Source organism: Haliotis rufescens, unplaced genomic scaffold (genome assembly GCF_023055435.1).
Source record: "Haliotis rufescens isolate VD_foot unplaced genomic scaffold, xgHalRufe1.0.p SCAF_10, whole genome shotgun sequence".
In the NCBI taxonomy this organism is placed as follows: Eukaryota; Metazoa; Mollusca; class Gastropoda; order Lepetellida; family Haliotidae; genus Haliotis; species Haliotis rufescens.
This window is the reverse complement of record NW_025963780.1, coordinates 23146558-23166328: the sequence shown is the minus strand read 5'-3', so window position 1 is coordinate 23166328 and position 19771 is coordinate 23146558. Positions and strand designations below refer to the sequence as shown.

The following is a 19771-nucleotide window of genomic DNA, read 5'->3' as shown; positions in this document are numbered from 1 at the left end:
TTTCCTGAAACTGCAGTAATCTAGACTTGCCCACTATTATAGACTTGCATGGGCTGTATTAGATATATTTGTTTCAGGGTCTGTGGGACAGACACATGAAAACTCTTATCTCCTCGTTTGACCGAGACTATAATCCATTTCAGGGCTAAATGCAGCTCAGTTGTCAGATTAAAATTACTCTTATTTGAAGTGTATTTTTGCACGATTTTTGTCCATAATCATGAATTTTATGTGTCTAGTCTATGTTGTGTTACACGAGAGCTGAGCGTCCAATGAGATGTCTAAGTTACAAGGATATCATTTATGTTGCTATTATTATTTTTCAGATGCCTTTGTGTTTTAAGTCTTTTTGAGTACCTGGTAAGAGATATTTGTGCTTTGGAGTTGTTAGAGTTTTTCAATTGCAAGGTAGGATAAAACAACTGTTTGTCCAATCTCATTATATCCGATCTTAGATCTCGACCGCAAAACAAAGATCTGAAGACACGCCATTACGGGTCGATGCGTCATGACAACATGGAACCAAGAAGAATAAAAGAAACAACAGAATGATATATGCAGTGCATGTGCCTATAGTAAAAATCATTTCTAATGCTATGCTCATCAGGAACATGGATCTTGCAACCAATTTGGGAAGAATGTTGCATAAACAGTTTCTTTGGATTCATTTGAGTTTTTCAAATGGATGATTATGTGGTTTGTACGAACTGAAGTTATATACTGTCACTGGACACAAGATCAGCTTTCTCTAAAAAATTCTGTGAGACAGATTCCGTGTTCAATAGAACTTTGTTTCATTTGAGTTTTTGCCAATTTCTTTGACAAGTCCAAAAGTCATTATTGTTCTTGCCCATTCTTGTTATTAGAAATATGCTGTCAAGTGAATTCCATAAAAATATTTCCTTCTAAATGTTTATATTAATTGTTCTTCCTTCAACACCATTTTTTTGCCAAAAATTAAACTAACTCAGAATATACTTTAATTATACATGCCAACAGAAAACTGTTGAAAAGTTTAAAAGATTTAATTTGAATACCAATTTTGATATCGTTGGAGGAATATTTTTTACGTGTCTTTAGGCTTCCAAATACTGATGCTAGCGGATATATATCCATGAATGCCTTGTTCCCAGACAATCCAATTGTTACTGATATAGGACGTGTTCGATGACAGTTATGTGCTATGAGTGAATAGTTTTGGGATAAATAATATTGCTACAGACAGGACTTCTATTTCTTGCTCTGTCAAAGATGTGGATAGTCGTGCTAGACCATGGGGAATCGATACTGATCACAGCACTGATACAGGATGATTTTCTTCTCAATAACACGGTGTATGTTGATTCATTAGAATCTTTTAAGCCAAATTAGAGCAAAGAGTTAAATAGTTTGTATCAATTACTATAAGGATAACGCTATTTTTCAGGGCATTATCATTTGCAGAAGCCTGAGGTTTTCCATTAACTGCCCGACAAAGGAGGGCAGTTGAAAAGACCGAGGGCTTCTGCAAATGATAATGCCCTGAAAAATAGCGTTATCGTTATTATAGCTAAAATGGATGGAATTTGTTATCAAATAAAAAGAAACAACAACATCGGTTTTGAAACATTTACTGCAATCAACACGAATGTCACTGACCCCATTTTACAAACATGGAAACGTCATAGAACAAACCAGATGACGTCACTTTCTCTACCCTATGACGTCACTTTCTCTACCCTATGACGTCATTTTCTCTACCCTATGACGTCACCTCACAACGGGCTTGATAATGGCAATATGAGGGCATTATCAAGTTACAGTGGCCCGCTCATTTCTGATAACGTGCGGGCGGTTTAATGATAATTCTATCCATTTTAGCTATAATATAAATTACTGGCAGAGGGGAGGGCAGTCATCTTAACATCTCAGCATACTGGTGCTCATGGGTTTCACTAAAGTGCTGAAGATCTGCATCACTTCAAGCTTTCCCCCCACATCAAGCTGACACGCCTTGATGAGTGAGTGAGTGAGTGAGTTGGGTTTAACGCAACTTTTAATATTATTCCAGGTATGTCAGCTTAATGTGAAACCCACGAGCATGGGTATGGTGCTGACAAACCTAGAAACATCACACCGTGATGAAACTGGAATACTGTTAAAAGCAGCGTTAAACCCAACTCACTCACTCACCCAGACTCCCACACTCAGTTTTAAATAACAAAGTTAGCTAGAATCATATCATGTAAATGAATATAGGATCTTCTCATTGGTAGGCGTTATGGAATAGCTTTTGTTTTAATCAGTTTTAGGTAAATTAGGCACGACTTGGATCCCTGAAGTGTTGTTAATAATTTAACTTCGAAGATGTTTTGGGGATTTGGGAAATTGAATGTATTGATCTTACAATTTACAGTCAAGAAAAAGAAATTGTCCTTTTGAGAAAAAACTGACCAAAATGTTAATTGCTGTGGTATTTAATTGATGGAATGTGTTGGATGTTGTCCAGTAAAGATTGGAAGTGTTACAAATTTGTGTCACGATTACTCCCTGTCATAAGGAAAATAATGTCAGTAACTCCAGCGTTACTTTTGAAAGCATCTGCTCTGATCTAATTCTTTCCGACAGGGCAATGTTTTCAACAAATTAATACTATGTGGTTAGGCAAAGAAACTTTTCTGACCACTGTACAGGTAGTGCTTAAAACCATGGATGCAGGGAATCAATTTAATTAACCGAGGATGGTGAGAGTCAAACTTCTGTTGAGGTAGAACACTACCCACTGTGCTACTACACATTGTAACCATGGACGGTGAGAGTCAAACTTCTGTTGAGCTAGAACACTACCCACTGTGCTACTACACATTGTAACCATGGATGGTGAGAGTCAAACCTCTGTTGAGGTAGAACACTACCCACTGTGCTACTACACATTGTAACCATGGACGGTGAGAGTCAAACTTCTGTTGAGCTAGAACACTACCCACTGTGCTACTACACATTGTAACCATGGACGGTGAGAGTCAAACTTCTGTTGAGCTAGAACACTACCCACTGTGCTACTACACATTGTAACCATGGACGGTGAGAGTCAAACCTCTGTTGAGGTAGAACACTACCCACTGTGCTACTACACATTGTAACCATGGACGGTGAGAGTCAAACCTCTGTTGAGCTAGACCACTACCCACTGTGCTACTACACATTGTAACCATGGACGGTGAGAGTCAAACTTCTGTTGAGCTAGAACACTACCCACTGTGCTACTACACATTGTAACCATGGATGGTGATAGTCAAACCTCTGTTGAGCTAGAACACTACCCACTGTGCTACTACACATTGTGACCATGGATGGTGAGAGTCAAACCTCTGTTGAGCTAGAACACTACCCACTGTGCTACTACACATTGTAACCATGGACAGTGAGAGTCAAACTTCTGTTGAGCTAGAACACTACCCACTGTGCTACTACACATTGTAACCATGGACGGTGAGAGTCAAACTTCTGTTGAGCTAGAACACTACCCACTGTGCTACTACACATTGTAACCATGGACGGTGAGAGTCAAACTTCTGTTGAGGTAGAACACTACCCACTGTGCTACTACACATTGTAACCATGGATGGTGAGAGTCAAACCTCTGTTGAGCTAGAACACTACCCACTGTGCTACTACACATTGTAACCATGGACAGTGAGAGTCAAACTTCTGTTGAGCTAGAACACTACCCACTGTGCTACTACACATTGTAACCATGGACAGTGAGAGTCAAACTTCTGTTGAGGTAGAACACTACCCACTGTGCTACTACACATTGTAACCATGGACGGTGAGAGTCAAACCTCTGTTGAGGTAGAACACTACCCACTGTGCTACTACACATTGTAACCATGGACGGTGAGAGTCAAACTTCTGTTGAGCTAGAACACTACCCACTGTGCTACTACACATTGTAACCATGGACGGTGAGAGTCAAACCTCTGTTGAGCTAGAACACTACCCACTGTGCTACTACACATTGTAACCATGGATGGTGAGAGTCAAACCTCTGTTGAGCTAGAACACTATCCACTGTGCTACTACACATTGTAACCATGGACGGTGAGAGTCAAACCTCTGTTGAGCTAGAACACTACCCACTGTGCTACTACATATTGTAACCATGGACGGTGAGAGTCAAACCTCTGTTGAGGTAGAACACTACCCACTGTGCTACTACACATTGTAACCATGGACGGTGAGAGTCAAACCTCTGTTGAGCTAGAACACTACCCACTGTGCTACTACACATTGTAACCATGGACGGTGAGAGTCAAACTTCTGTTGAGCTAGAACACTACCCACTGTGCTACTACACATTGTAACCATGGATGGTGATAGTCAAACCTCTGTTGAGCTAGAACACTACCCACTGTGCTACTACACATTGTGACCATGGATGGTGAGAGTCAAACCTCTGTTGAGCTAGAACACTACCCACTGTGCTACTACACATTGTAACCATGGACAGTGAGAGTCAAACTTCTGTTGAGCTAGAACACTACCCACTGTGCTACTACACATTGTAACCATGGACAGTGAGAGTCAAACTTCTGTTGAGCTAGAACACTACCCACTGTGCTACTACGCATTGTAACCATGGATGGTGAGAGTCAAACCTCTGTTGAGCTAGAACACTACCCACTGTGCTACTACACATTGTAACCATGGATGGTGAGAGTCAAACCTCTGTTGAGCTAGAACACTATCCACTGTGCTACTACACATTGTAACCATGGACGGTGAGAGTCAAACCTCTGTTGAGCTAGAACACTACCCACTGTGCTACTACACATTGTAACCATGGATGGTGAGAGTCAAACCTCTGTTGAGCTAGAACACTACCCACTGTGCTACTACACATTGTAACCATGGATGGTGAGAGTCAAACCTCTGTTGAGCTAGAACACTATCCACTGTGCTACTACACATTGTAACAGCAGTTTAACATGAATACCCCACACAGACACATTTTACTTCGGGGCAGCCAGTCCATATTTAATCCTCTTAATGCCAAGCGCTAGGCAGGATAACAACAAGTACCATCTTTTAACTTCTTTTGGTATGAAGCGGCCGGGGGATCGAACCCCAGACCTTCCGCTGCCCGAGCAGGACTAGTTGGCTCGGATTCAGTATCCTGTGTCTGAGAGGGGTGTCCATGTTAAACTGTGGCATGGTATCTCTGAGGGCAAGCACTATGAAGCTAGCAGTGCAATAATCTTGAACACAACATTGAACTCCTTTTGGCCACGCCACGCCGCGCCACACACCAACACCACACCGCACCACACAATGTCGACTAAACTATCTACACATCCGACCCTTCTTTGGTTGTTTCTCTGTTTAAACTTCTGAAACTATCAAACAGTTTTTGCAATTATTTTTTTATTTGTTTGAATTATTTGCTTAAAAATCTTATTTAAAATCTCTTTGTGGTATATTTGAAGCTGGTACCCTATTAAAGTAATGCAAGTTGCCAGTTTGGAAAATCCACAAAATTAATTCAGAAACGATGTGAGGTTGGATTATTAGAATAAACATTTTGGTTGTCTGGACCCAGATCTTTCTGTAATAGATTCTTCTTTGTCTCCAAATTATAAAAAAATCGTGCAATAGAAAACAAAATAAAGTACCGTCTGGAGCTAAGCCTCTTTCTTCAATTCGTAATTTACAACCATTGAAAGATAAGTTCTTTGCGTGAAAGGGCAGAAAATCATTTAAGATCAGTCAGACTTCATCTAATCAATATGTCACCCAATCCATCCTCAAATAGCCCTGATAACCAAAATTTGATTTTATGAGTTGAAAAAAAAATATTGGCTCTTGAATACCATTCAATCAGCCAGAGCATTCACATTCGGCATTCACATTAAGCGTCCACACAAAGCATTCACATTACCAAGTTTCCCAGCAAATGAAATATGTTTATGTTACAGGGTGTATTCTATAAAGGGATGTTTGACCAAGTTTTCAATGGTTGAGATTCCACTGCCGATAAATGTTAACATTTGTGGCTTGTGTACATGGTACGGTATACTGCTTTAATCTGATGCTGTAATCGAAATCGTAAGTTCGTAAATGTTTAGAGATGGGATCCTATGATGCTTGGCAGTCTAGACATCAACTTCAATATTGGCTTTGTGCCTTAGGTCAGAAGGTGTTCAATGTGGCATAGGGCATGCTTCTAACAGGTCTCACTTCAGAATGAACATGTGGAGGCGTGTATGTTTTGGAGACTGTTAAGAGCGATGTTTAAGCTTTAGGCGATGCTAACATTCTTTCCGTATCCTACATTTATTGGATTAGAATGTTGAGGTATTTTTTATATTTCTTGGATCATAGATTCAACTAGGACATGAAGTAAAAGACAAGAAATAAATGAAGAAGCATGGCACCAAGGCAACAGAATACTAAACAATGATGTAGACAGTTTTCCTTCAGTAATATGCATCGATTTTTGTGAAACTTTTAATCTGTTTGCATGGGCTGCAAATGAATCTTTATCTAAAAAAAGGGGGCATGGGTGGCCAAGTCGTCTAAGGTGCCGCAATTTGCTGTGCAGAGTTGCATCCCTTGGGCTCGCCAGAAACCTATGATTGTGGGCTCAAATCCCAGTTCGCGTTGATTATGTTTCTAGGTTTGTCAGCACCATACCCGTGCTCGTGGGTTTCACCAAAGTGGTAAATGTCTGAGACCTGCATCACTTCGAGCTCTCCTCCCACATTAAGCTGACACGCAGTGTTATAACTGGAACAATGTTAAAAGCGGTGTTAAACTCAACTCACTCACTCACTCACTCACTCACTCAAAAACAGAGGTCAGCACAAAGAATCAATACATATTTCAAACAAATTATTTCAAGTTTCATTCAGGCCGAATAAAAAATGTGTAAATGGATCTTCATTTTTTTCTTTTTTGTGCATATACTTTTGTTTTTAATTATTTTTATTTTGTATAGGAAAGGTAATCCCAATATATTGTATTTATTAGATACACTGCCATGAGTGAAGATGTCAGATATCAACCAAAAGGGCAATCCCCACATTGATGTCACCTAAAAATAGATTTATCAGATACGATTGTGACAAGAATCTCTATCTTTACATCCTAAAGGTGATGCAATGCATTTACAACCAGGAACCAGTCCAAATGATACATTTCTTATTGATTGTAGAAATATCACTGTGTTGTTGGTAGTTTAGGTGAAATGGGGTATGATGTCACATTCAAGATTATCGCACTTATATAAGGGCGCACATGCATGTGTGACTCTGTGTCTGCTTGTACTTGTCCTGACTAATGCCAGTTTCATTATTCTTTGTCAACGAGATACCATGCTACGGTTTAACATGGATACCATACTCTGACACGACATACTTATTCTGAGCCAACCAGTCCTTGTTTTATCCCCTTAATGCCAGGCAGGGTAACAACAAGTACCATCTTTTCACATGTTTTGGTATGACGAGGCTTTATTCCCTCAATGCCAGGCAGGGTAACAACAAGTACCATCTTTTCACATGTTTTGGTGTGACAAGGCTTTGTTCCCTCAAAGCCAGGCAGGGTAACAACAAGTACCATCTTTCCACATGTTTTGGTATGACAAGGCTTTGTTCTCTCAATACCAGGCAGGATAACAACAAGTACCATCTTTTCACATGTTTTGATATGACAAGGTTGAGGATTAAACCTCCAAAATTCCGTTCTCTATCCACCAGACCATGGAGGTGATCGCTGTTGGTAGGAAATATGATATTTATGATAAGAGTTTGGAATAACATTGTATGGAACATACAAATCAGTGATGTCACTATTGCATTGAATACATTGATGGGTGTTTAACATTAGTGAACCTTAGAGATGTAGAAGAGTCAGAATATGCAAAAAACACTTTGGCCATGGAAGAGCTTGTGTCATCTGATCTTGCATGTTATGTCATTTTCATTGACACGAATATGGAAGAACTTTTCTTTAAAGACATTTTGATAATTGAAACAGTGACAGCCCACGTCATAGTGCCAGGATAATTAGGTAAGTTTGATTTACCACTATATGATATGGATAAGCAGCAAAGGAACTCTGTACTGGGATCTTTGTACTTTGATCAATGTAACTTCAAAAAGGTTTTTCATCATTTGGTTTTCTGCTTTATATCAGTAATAGGCATTTTAACATAGACTCTTCGTTTCACATCAAATAATACAGCTTTTAGTTTTCTGCAGTTGAATTTTTTCACAAATATGAAGGCTGTCTTTGAAAGATTTGATGTGACCAATTTCAAAGGTTTCCTTTCAGAACTAATTACAACAGATTGAGAAATTTTGAAAGATTTTTTAAGCAAACTTCACAGAGAAAGTTTTCATCGATTCTTTGATTCTATCCTTCCTATACTTAGCTGTTACGTCAAACTTGGAGGAAGCTTTGCGTTTTGAAACCTGCAGTCTTGCCAGAGGGGTTTGTGGCGAATGAAATCCCTCCTACCCAATTTGGATAAAAGATAAAAAAGATGATTGGTTGGGCACAATGGCAGCTGCGTATGGGTGCATAGCAACCATCTGGGGCGGTCGGGTAGCCTAGTGGTTAAAGCGATTGTTCGTCATGCCGAAGACCGAAGGTTCGATTCCCATCATGGGTACAATGTGTGAAGCCCATTTCTGGTGTCCCCCGCTGTGATATTGCTGGAATATTGCTAAAAGCGGCGTAAAATCAAACTCACTCACTCACTCATTACAAGAGACAAAAGGCTGGTTCTCAGCTATTTGATGAGTATGAGAGTAACAATCATCTTGGTGCTATGAATGTTGTAGGTCTGTGGTCAATATGTAAATTAGATCATGTTAGCTCTATCATTACCATATTCAACATAATAAGCACCTAGGGCGCTTGCAAAATTAGAAATAGGCGGCTCTTTTTAGAATATTATTTTGTGAAAAAAACAGTTGAAAGATAAATGTGTGGTTTATGCTGACAGCCTGAAATAATAGATATATTTTTCCAGGATTTAATTGCCCATAATTAAGGTTGCATATAACACACGAGTGCGTATTATAAACGAATAAATAAGTCTTGTGTACATTGATCAATCGGAAGGGGTTCTAATTGGGATTGTTCACTAGCCAATATATTAGCAAATGTTGCCGTGGGCGCTTATTAGAGCGGGGCGCTTATTACGTTGAATATGGTAATATTGCAGTAGGTCTATGTTTAAGAATGGGAGTTACGATGGTCTTAAGATCACTGGGCCCAGTGACCACACACAGAGGGTCAACATGCCAGGTCTTCTGGTCAATGATCATTGCCTAGCATGGTGTTCAGAGACAATGTGAGATTTTAGAGTCCATCTGCCTGACATATTAATTTAAGGACAACTATTTCCTGTACAATAATGTCTTTCTCGTATTTATGTCAACATTATAATGATCTATTATATGTCTTAAGACTTTGTAAAAAGCATTTAAGTACAATATACATTCTGTGGTCACATTAACATCAATATGCAAGACTGCTTCAGCCAAGTGATTTATTGTGATCATACAAAATGGCAGACCACATGAAATCAAGTTTGGGGTGTAACTGTTGGTTTGGATTAGCGTATATGGCTGCCTGAATTGCGTTCACAAATTCGCAAAATTTTGACTTTTCTGTAACATTTCGGAGCCAAGACAATGATTCATATTTTTTATGACCCCAGGTTTTATGGTGCTGCGGTAATTTTGAGATATTGACAATAAAATTGTTGGTCCAGGTATATTCCAGATTGCATGCGAGAGTGATAAAGGAGAGATATTACTTCACCATGGCAACGGTCTGATACCCAATTTTGTAAATCACTTATGAACCTCGTGTGACATTAGCCTGTTGTTTTACCATAGTTTTTCCTGGTGGAAAGACCTTTGTCGATTCAGTGGCAAGTAATCTTCATGGTGTCATGTCCTGCTGACCTGTTTTGAATTTTCTGTTTGAAGAGAACTTGTATGAGTTTTATTGGCTTACACAGACCTCATATGAGGTCGTATGAGGTCAGTCTAACCCTGATAGACATGGCTGCAGTTTTGATTAATATCGAGAGTAGCCAAGACGGATGAATGTATAATTGGTCCAGAGTGCAAGTGAACCTGTGACCCACAGAATCTGTCTGGGGGAAGCAAGTCACAAGGAAACGGTCCAATTCAGACAACTGACAAAGCTTCAGTACACTAGCTAATCTGACCATGGGCAACGCCTCAGTCCACTCAGCAATGATGTGGACCACAGGCAATGCCTCAGTCCACTAGCAATGATGTGGACCACTGGCAAAGCCTCAGTCCACTAGCAATGACATGGACCAATGGCAACGCCTCAGTCCACTAGCAATAATGTGGACCACTGGCTATGCCTCAGTCACTATGAATGACGTGAACCACTGGCAATGCCTCAGTCCACTAGCAATGACATGGACCACTGGCAACGCCTCAGTCCACTAGCAATGATGTGGACCACTGGCAAAGCCTCAGTCCACTAGCAATAATGTGGACAACTGACAACACCTCAGTCACTATGAATGACGTGGACCACTGGCAATGCCTCAGTCCACTAGCAATGACATGGACCACTGGCAACGCCTCAGTCCATTAGCAATGATGTGGACCACTGGCAACGCCTCAGTCACTATGAATGACGTGGACCACTGGCAATGCCTCAGTCCACTAGCAATGACATGGACCACTGGCAACGCCTCAGTCCACTAGCAATGACATGGACCAATGGCAACGCCTCAGTCCACTAGCAATGATGTGGACCACTGGCTATGCCTCAGTCACTATGAATGATGTGAACCACTGGCAATGCCTCAGTCCACTAGCAATGACATGGACCACTGGCAACGCCTCAGTCCACTAGCAATGATGTGGACCACTGGCAAAGCCTCAGTCCACTAGCAATAATGTGGACAACTGACAACACCTCAGTCACTATGAATGACGTGGACCACTGGCAATGCCTCAGTCCACTAGCAATGACATGGACCACTGGCAATACCTCAGTCACTATGAATGATGTGGACCACTGGCAATGCCTCAGTCCACTAGCAATGACGTGGACCACTGGCAACGCCTCAGTCACTATGAATGACGTGGACCACTGGCAATACCTCAGTCACTATGAATAATGTGGACCACTGGCAAAGCCTCAGTCCACTAGCAATGACATGGACCACTGGCAATGCCTCAGTCACTATGAATGACATGGACCACTGGCAATGCCTCAGTCCACTAGCAATGACATGGACCACTGGCAATGCCTCAGTCCACTAGCAATGACGTGGACTACTGGCAACACCTCAGTCACTATGAATGACGTGGACCACTGGCAAAGCCTCAGTCCACTAGCAATGACATGGACCACTGGCAACCCCTCAGTCACTATGACTGACGTTGACCACTGGCAATGCCTCAGTCAACTAGCAGTGACGTGGACCACTGGCAAAGCCTCAGTCCACTAGCAATGACATGGACCACTGGCAACCCCTCAGTCACTATGAATGACATGGACCACTGGCAATGCCTCAGTCCACTAGCAATGACATGGACCACTGGCAAAGCCTCAGTCCACTAGCAATAATGTGGACAACTGACAACACCTCAGTCACTATGAATGACGTGGACCACTGGCAATGCCTCAGTCCACTAGCAATGACATGGACCACTGGCAACGCCTCAGTCCATTAGCAATGATGTGGACCACTGGCAACGCCTCAGTCACTATGAATGACGTGGACCACTGGCAATGCCTCAGTCCACTAGCAATGACATGGACCACTGGCAACGCCTCAGTCACTATGAATGACGTGAACCACTGGCAACGCCTCAGTCCACTAGCAATGACATGGACCACTGGCAACGCCTCAGTCACTATGAATGACGTGGACCACTGGCAAAGCCTCAGTCCACTAGCAATGACATGGACCACTGGCAAAGCCTCAGTCCACTAGCAATAATGTGGACAACTGACAACACCTCAGTCACTATGAATGACGTGGACCACTGGCAATGCCTCAGTCCACTAGCAATGACATGGACCACTGGCAACGCCTCAGTCCATTAGCAATGATGTGGACCACTGGCAACGCCTCAGTCACTATGAATGACGTGGACCACTGGCAATGCCTCAGTCCACTAGCAATGACATGGACCACTGGCAACGCCTCAGTCACTATGAATGACGTGAACCACTGGCAACGCCTCAGTCCACTAGCAATGACATGGACCACTGGCAACGCCTCAGTCACTATGAATGACGTGGACCACTGGCAAAGCCTCAGTCCACTAGCAATGACATGGACCACTGGCAAAGCCTCAGTCCACTAGCAATAATGTGGACCACTGGCAAAGCCTCAGTCCACTAGCAATGACATGGACCACTGGCAACGCCTCAGTCACTATGAATGACGTGGACCACTGGCAAAGCCTCAGTCCACTAGCAATGACGTGGACCACTGGAAACGCCTCAGTCCATTAGCAATGATGTGGACCACTGGCAAAGCCTCAGTTCACTAGCAATGACATGGACCACTGGCAATGCCTCAGTCCACTAGCAATAATGTGGACCACTGGCAACGCCTCAGTCCACTAGCAATGACATGGACCACTGGCAACGCCTCAGTCACTATGAATGACGTGGACCACTGGCAAAGCCTCAGTCCACTAGCAATGACATGGACCACTGGCAAAGCCTCAGTCCACTAGCAATAATGTGGACAACTGACAACACCTCAGTCACTATGAATGACGTGGACCACTGGCAATGCCTCAGTCCACTAGCAATGACATGGACCACTGGCAACGCCTCAGTCCATTAGCAATGATGTGGACCACTGGCAACGCCTCAGTCACTATGAATGACGTGGACCACTGGCAATGCCTCAGTCCACTAGCAATGACGTGGACCACTGGCAACGCCTCAGTCACTATGAATGACGTGAACCACTGGCAACGCCTCAGTCCACTAGCAATGACATGGACCACTGGCAACGCCTCAGTCACTATGAATGACGTGGACCACTGGCAAAGCCTCAGTCCACTAGCAATGACATGGACCACTGGCAAAGCCTCAGTCCACTAGCAATAATGTGGACCACTGGCAAAGCCTCAGTCCACTAGCAATGACATGGACCACTGGCAACGCCTCAGTCACTATGAATGACGTGGACCACTGGCAAAGCCTCAGTCCACAAGCAATGACGTGGACCACTGGCAACGCCTCAGTCCATTAGCAATGATGTGGACCACTGGCAAAGCCTCAGTTCACTAGCAATGACATGGACCACTGGCAATGCCTCAGTCCACTAGCAATAATGTGGACCACTGGCAAAGCCTCAGTCCACTAGCAATGACATGGACCACTGGCAACCCCTCAGTCACTATGAATGACATGGACCACTGGCAATGCCTCAGTCCACTAGCAATGACATGGACCACTGGCAAAGCCTCAGTCCACTAGCAATAATGTGGACAACTGACAACACCTCAGTCACTATGAATGACGTGGACCACTGGCAATGCCTCAGTCCACTAGCAATGACATGGACCACTGGCAATGCCTCAGTCCATTAGCAATGATGTGGACCACTGGCAACGCCTCAGTCACTATGAATGACGTGGACCACTGGCAATGCCTCAGTCCACTAGCAATGACATGGACCACTGGCAACGCCTCAGTCACTATGAATGACGTGAACCACTGGCAACGCCTCAGTCCACTAGCAATGACATGGACCACTGGCAACGCCTCAGTCACTATGAATGACGTGGACCACTGGCAAAGCCTCAGTCCACTAGCAATGACATGGACCACTGGCAAAGCCTCAGTCCACTAGCAATAATGTGGACAACTGACAACACCTCAGTCACTATGAATGACGTGGACCACTGGCAATGCCTCAGTCCACTAGCAATGACATGGACCACTGGCAACGCCTCAGTCCATTAGCAATGATGTGGACCACTGGCAACGCCTCAGTCACTATGAATGACGTGGACCACTGGCAATGCCTCAGTCCACTAGCAATGACATGGACCACTGGCAACGCCTCAGTCACTATGAATGACGTGAACCACTGGCAACGCCTCAGTCCACTAGCAATGACATGGACCACTGGCAACGCCTCAGTCACTATGAATGACGTGGACCACTGGCAAAGCCTCAGTCCACTAGCAATGACATGGACCACTGGCAAAGCCTCAGTCCACTAGCAATAATGTGGACCACTGGCAAAGCCTCAGTCCACTAGCAATGACATGGACCACTGGCAACGCCTCAGTCACTATGAATGACGTGGACCACTGGCAAAGCCTCAGTCCACTAGCAATGACGTGGACCACTGGCAACGCCTCAGTCCATTAGCAATGATGTGGACCACTGGCAAAGCCTCAGTTCACTAGCAATGACATGGACCACTGGCAATGCCTCAGTCCACTAGCAATAATGTGGACCACTGGCAAAGCCTCAGTCCACTAGCAATGACGTGGACCACTGGCAACGCCTCAGTCACTATGAATGACGTGGACCACTGGCAATGCCTCAGTCACTATGAATGACGTGGACCACTGGCAAAGCCTCAGTCTACTAGCAATGACATGGACCACTGGCAACGCCTCAGTCACTATGAATGATGTGGACCACTGGCAATGCCTCAGTCCACTAGCAATGACATGGACCACTGGCAACGCCTCAGTCCACTAGCAATAATGTGGACCACTGGCAAAGCCTCAGTCCACTAGCAATGACATGGACCACTGGCAACGCCTCAGTCACTATGAATGACGTGGACCACTGGCAAAGCCTCAGTCCACTAGCAATGACGTGAACCACTGGCAACGCCTCAGTCCATTAGCAATGATGTGGACCACTGGCAATGCCTCAGTCCACTAGCAATGACATGGACCACTGGCAATGCCTCAGTCCACTAGCAATAATGTGGACCACTGGCAATGCCTCAGTCCACTAGCAATGACATGGACCGTTGGCAACGCCTCAGTCCACTAGCAATGACATGGACCACTGGCAAAGCCTCAGTCCACTAGCAATAATGTGGACCACTGGCAAAGCCTCAGTCCACTAGCAATGACATGGACCACTGGCAACGCCTCAGTCACTATGAATGACGTGGACCACTGGCAATGCCTCAGTCACTATGAATGACGTGGACCACTGGCAAAGCCTCAGTCCACTAGCAATGACATGGACCACTGGCAACCCCTCAGTCACTATGAATGACATGGACCACTGGCAATGCCTCAGTCCACTAGCAATGATATGGACCACTGGCAACACCTCAGTCCATTACCCATGATGTGGACCACTGGCAACGCCTCAGTCACTATGAATGACGTGGACCACTGGCAATGCCTCAGTCCACTAGCAATGACATGGACCACTGGCAACGCCTCAGTCCACTAGCAATAATGTGGACCACTGGCAAAGCCTCAGTCCACTAGCAATGACATGGACCACTGGAAACACCTCAGTCACTATGAATGACGTGGACCACTGGCAATGCCTCAGTCCACTAGCAATGACGTTGACCACTGGCAACGCCTCAGTCACTATGAATGACGTGGACCACTGGCAAAGCCTCAGTCTACTAGCAATGACATGGACCACTGGCAACGCCTCAGTCACTATGAATGACGTGGACCACTGGCAATGCCTCAGTCCACTAGCAATGACATGGACCACTGGCAACGCCTCAGTCCACTAGCAGTGATGTGGACGACTGGCAACGCCTCAGTCCACTAGCAATGATGTGGACCACTGGCAAAGCCTAAGTCCACTAGCAATGACATGGACCACTGGCAAGCCCTCAGTCACTATAAATGACATGGACCACTGGCAAACGCCTCAGTCACTATGAATGACGTGGACCACTGGCAACCCCTCAGTCACTATGAATGACGTGGACCACTGGCAATGCCTCAGTCCACTGGTCAATGACGTGGACCACATAGGTCCATGTACCATCACAGGTGTTGCAAGCTATGGGTTGATTGATAATTTCTAAGCCTCACATAGAAGAATTCAAAAATAGTGATGTCTTTTGTTGTGAACATTACATGATGTCATAGAGGTATATCCACAAAAACTTTCATCATTTGAGCAAATTAGTTCGCTGTAACAAGTCAGTGAAATATTCAGGGGTTTGTGACCTTTGGAAAATTGACAAACTGTTTGGAGAGCTGGAGGTGGTTTAAGCCACCAACCACTTCTGTTGTCTAGTGAATCTTCCCTTCTGGTTTTACTGCAGGTTGTTTGTTTGTTTGTTGTTTAACGCCGCACTCAGCAATATTCAAGCTATATGATGACCGCCTGTAAATAATGGATTCTGGACCAGACATTCCAGTGAATGACATCATGAGCATCGATCCACACAAATTTGGATACTATGACATGCATCAACTAAGTCAGCGACCCTGACCACCTGATCCCGTAAGTCGCCTCTTACGACAAGCATAGTCGCCTTTTAAGGGAAGCATGGGTTGCTGAAGACCTATTCTACCCCGGATCTTCACGGGTGTTTCTGCAGGTACATGTATGTAACAACACTTGATAGATCATCAGCTGACCAGATCAATGGATTTTGCATAAGGTTGAAAACCATCAACCCGTACAACCTGCGTCTAAAGTTGCCTGTTGATAAGGGCCTCACAGAAATCAGCCTTCGTTGCAGCTGGCAGATAAGCTTACTTCCACACCTGTTTGACAAACTCTGCCCGAAAGCTCACAGGATGTGCTGTTTACGGAACTCCCATTATTGAAGCATCTAAATCATGTTGCAGATTGATTTCAGTAAAATCAAGATAAACAGTTAGCCCTGCATGTGATGATCCTAACATACATAGAACTGTATGACTAAAACAGTATTTGTGTAAGTCCTTTAATAGTATTTGCAGATACTTTTAATAATAAAAACAATCCAAGTATTTGTTTGCTTCATTAAATATACTTCTCAATATTTGATGGGGACTGTGAGTATCCAGGCTGGCCAATGTGACTGATTGCTTGGAGATGTTGTCATACGAGTAGTACATTAAAGTGTGGTTATAACAAACCCAAAGGGACCACTAATTTTAGTTTGTTATGTCTGTAGTTCATTATAAGCATTTCGACTGTAAGACATCTTGGATCAAGTCATGTGACTGATAGCTTGGATATGTTGTAATACGAGTAGTACATTAAAGTAGGGTTATAACGAACACAAAGGGACCACTAATTTTATTTTGTTATATTTGTAGTTCATTATAAGCATTTCGACTGTAAGACATCTTGGATCAAGTCATGTGACTGATAGCTTGGATATGTTGTAATACGAGTAGTACATTAAAGTAGGGTTATAACGAACACAAAGGGACCACTAATTTTATTTTGTTATATTTGTAGTTCATTATAAGCATTTCGACTGTAAGACATCTTGGATCAAGTCATGTGACTGATAGCTTGGATATGTTGTCATACAAGTAGTACATTGAAGTAGGGTTATAATGAACCCAAAGGGACCACTAACTTTAGTTTGTTATATTTGTAGTTAATTATAAGCATTTCGACTGTAAGACATCTTGGATCAAGTCATGTGACTGATTGCCTGGATATGTTGTCATATGAGTAGTACATTAACATAGGGTTATTACGAACCCAAAGGGACCACTAACTTTAGTTTGTTATATTTGTAGTTCATTATAAGCATTTCGACTGTAAGACATCTTGGGTCAAGTCATGTGACTGATTGCCTGGATATGTTGTAATACGAGTAGTATTCAGATTTCCCATGGAACTGAAACATGTGAAGCCTCATTTCAAGGTCATTAAACATAAATACACATGTCAATAAGTTGTGTTACATTACGTGAAATAGCTTGGTAACCCTATCAATTGTTGTGTAGTATTCTGTAATGAAGCATTACTTGTGTTGATTCCTTGTGATCAGGATAACATTTTCAAGTCAGATGTGATGAAATTCTATTTTGGCAAAAAATATTAATTTTCTGAATTGATCGCAAACATGGAAGCTGTACTGGTATGGTGGTCAGCCGACACAGAGCAGGAGTTACTGATAAGCCAGGTGGAGGTGGGAGATTGACGTCACACGAACTGAATCGTGGCAAACTGCTCACAGTGGTCGAGGTACAGTGCAGTCAGTCTGCAGTAACATCAGAATAAGTCTGGATAACTTTCAGTTTTAGAGGTAAGTAATTGATTCCAATGTGATAAGTATGCTTCATGGTAATGATTCCAGGACAGGTAGAAATATGGCAGAATGGTGAATGCCAAGCTGGTTTAGTTTTGTTCCTTTCTTGAGATTTAGGATTGTCAGATTATGTTAGACAGATTGTCTTCTGATCTAGTTTAATTATGTAAAGAAATGAGAAAAATAGATATATTGGTCCAGTTATGTCTTGACAAATACCATAGTGCTATTGTGCCATGTTTCATGTTGTGCTCGGTGGTGTAGTGGGTAGAGTGTCTGCCCATAGAGCAGAAAAGTTGGTGGTTTGATCCCTCTTGTCCACATCATACCAAAAGACGTAACAAGGAGTACCAGAAGTTGTTGTTACCCTGTTCAGCATTAAGACATAAAACAAGGACTGGTCGGCTTGGAGTCTGTATACTATCATGATATAACATTTATACTAAGTTCTCCTATAATAATTAGATCCACATCAAGTGCTTTTATGAGTTATCATGGTGTAATATTTATACATCATTTCATATAATTATAGTTTAGCAAGTAATACTTATCATCAGGTAAAATGCATATATAAAATATCAGTAGTTTCAGTATTACACCATGATAACTCATAAAAGCACTTGATGTGGATCTAATTATTACAGGAAAACTTAGTATGAATGTTATATCATGATAATACTGTGCTTGAGTAGGGTATCCATGTTAAACTGCAGCATGATATCTCAGTGGGCTAGCACTATAGAATTAGCATTCGATTAGGCCGGGCTAGAACAAGCAGTCACACACACAAACACATGTGCATGCTATATAAGTGAAATTATATTACCGTATTCGACGTAATAAGCGCCCAGGGCGCTCTCAAAATTAGAAATAGGGGGATCCTATTAGAATACTATTTTGGTGAAAACAAACAGTCGAAAGATAAATTTCGTGGTTTATGCTGACAGCCTGAAATGTTTATATACGAGAGATACATTTTTTCGGAATTTAATTGCCCGTAATTAAGGGTGCATATAACAAACGAGTGCGTATTATATGCAAATAAATAAGTGTTGTGTACATTGATCAATCAGAAGGGGTGCTAATTGGGATTGCTCACTAGCCAATATATTAGCAAATATCGCTGTGGGCGCTTATTAGAGCGGGGCGCTTATTACGTCGAATACGGTAAGTGATGTTTAATACCATTTCACCTCATAAAAATGTTTTGTTTTCCTGGGTACCAAAATTCCCAGTCAGTTTTTTCCATTCTTGTCCGAGGAGCTGGTTCACAACAAGTGATGTGATGCTTGCTGTGTGTCACCTGGTTTGATGGTATCTTCACACAGAGTCCTTGTTGCTCATGCTGTCCACCACTAATCTGCATGGCCCAGAGTGGATTGTTTGTAGATTGTGTCAAATAAGGGGTTGTTGGTAGGTTGTGTCAAATAAGGGGTTGTTGTTTGTAGATTGTGTGAAATAGGTGGTTGTTTGTAGATTGTGTAAAATAGAGGATTTTTTGTAGGATGTGTAAAATAGGGGGTTGTTTGTAGG

General features: G+C 42.8%; 1 protein-coding gene across 6 annotated transcripts in view; it reads left to right on the top strand.

The window, feature by feature from the left end:
* The window catches only part of LOC124130846 (polypeptide N-acetylgalactosaminyltransferase 5-like), a 390720-nt gene that overhangs the window by 199926 nt on the left and 171023 nt on the right, over nt 1-19771 (top strand). Inside the window, exon 1 of one of the 6 annotated variants that reach the window (XM_046493872.2) lies at nt 18081-18235. The exons of the other annotated variants lie outside the window; for them this stretch is intronic. The gene's annotated coding sequence lies outside the window, so the exon portion shown is untranslated. Of the gene's footprint in view, nt 1-18080; nt 18236-19771 lie in introns of those variants that run through there. 6 annotated transcript variants of the gene reach the window in all.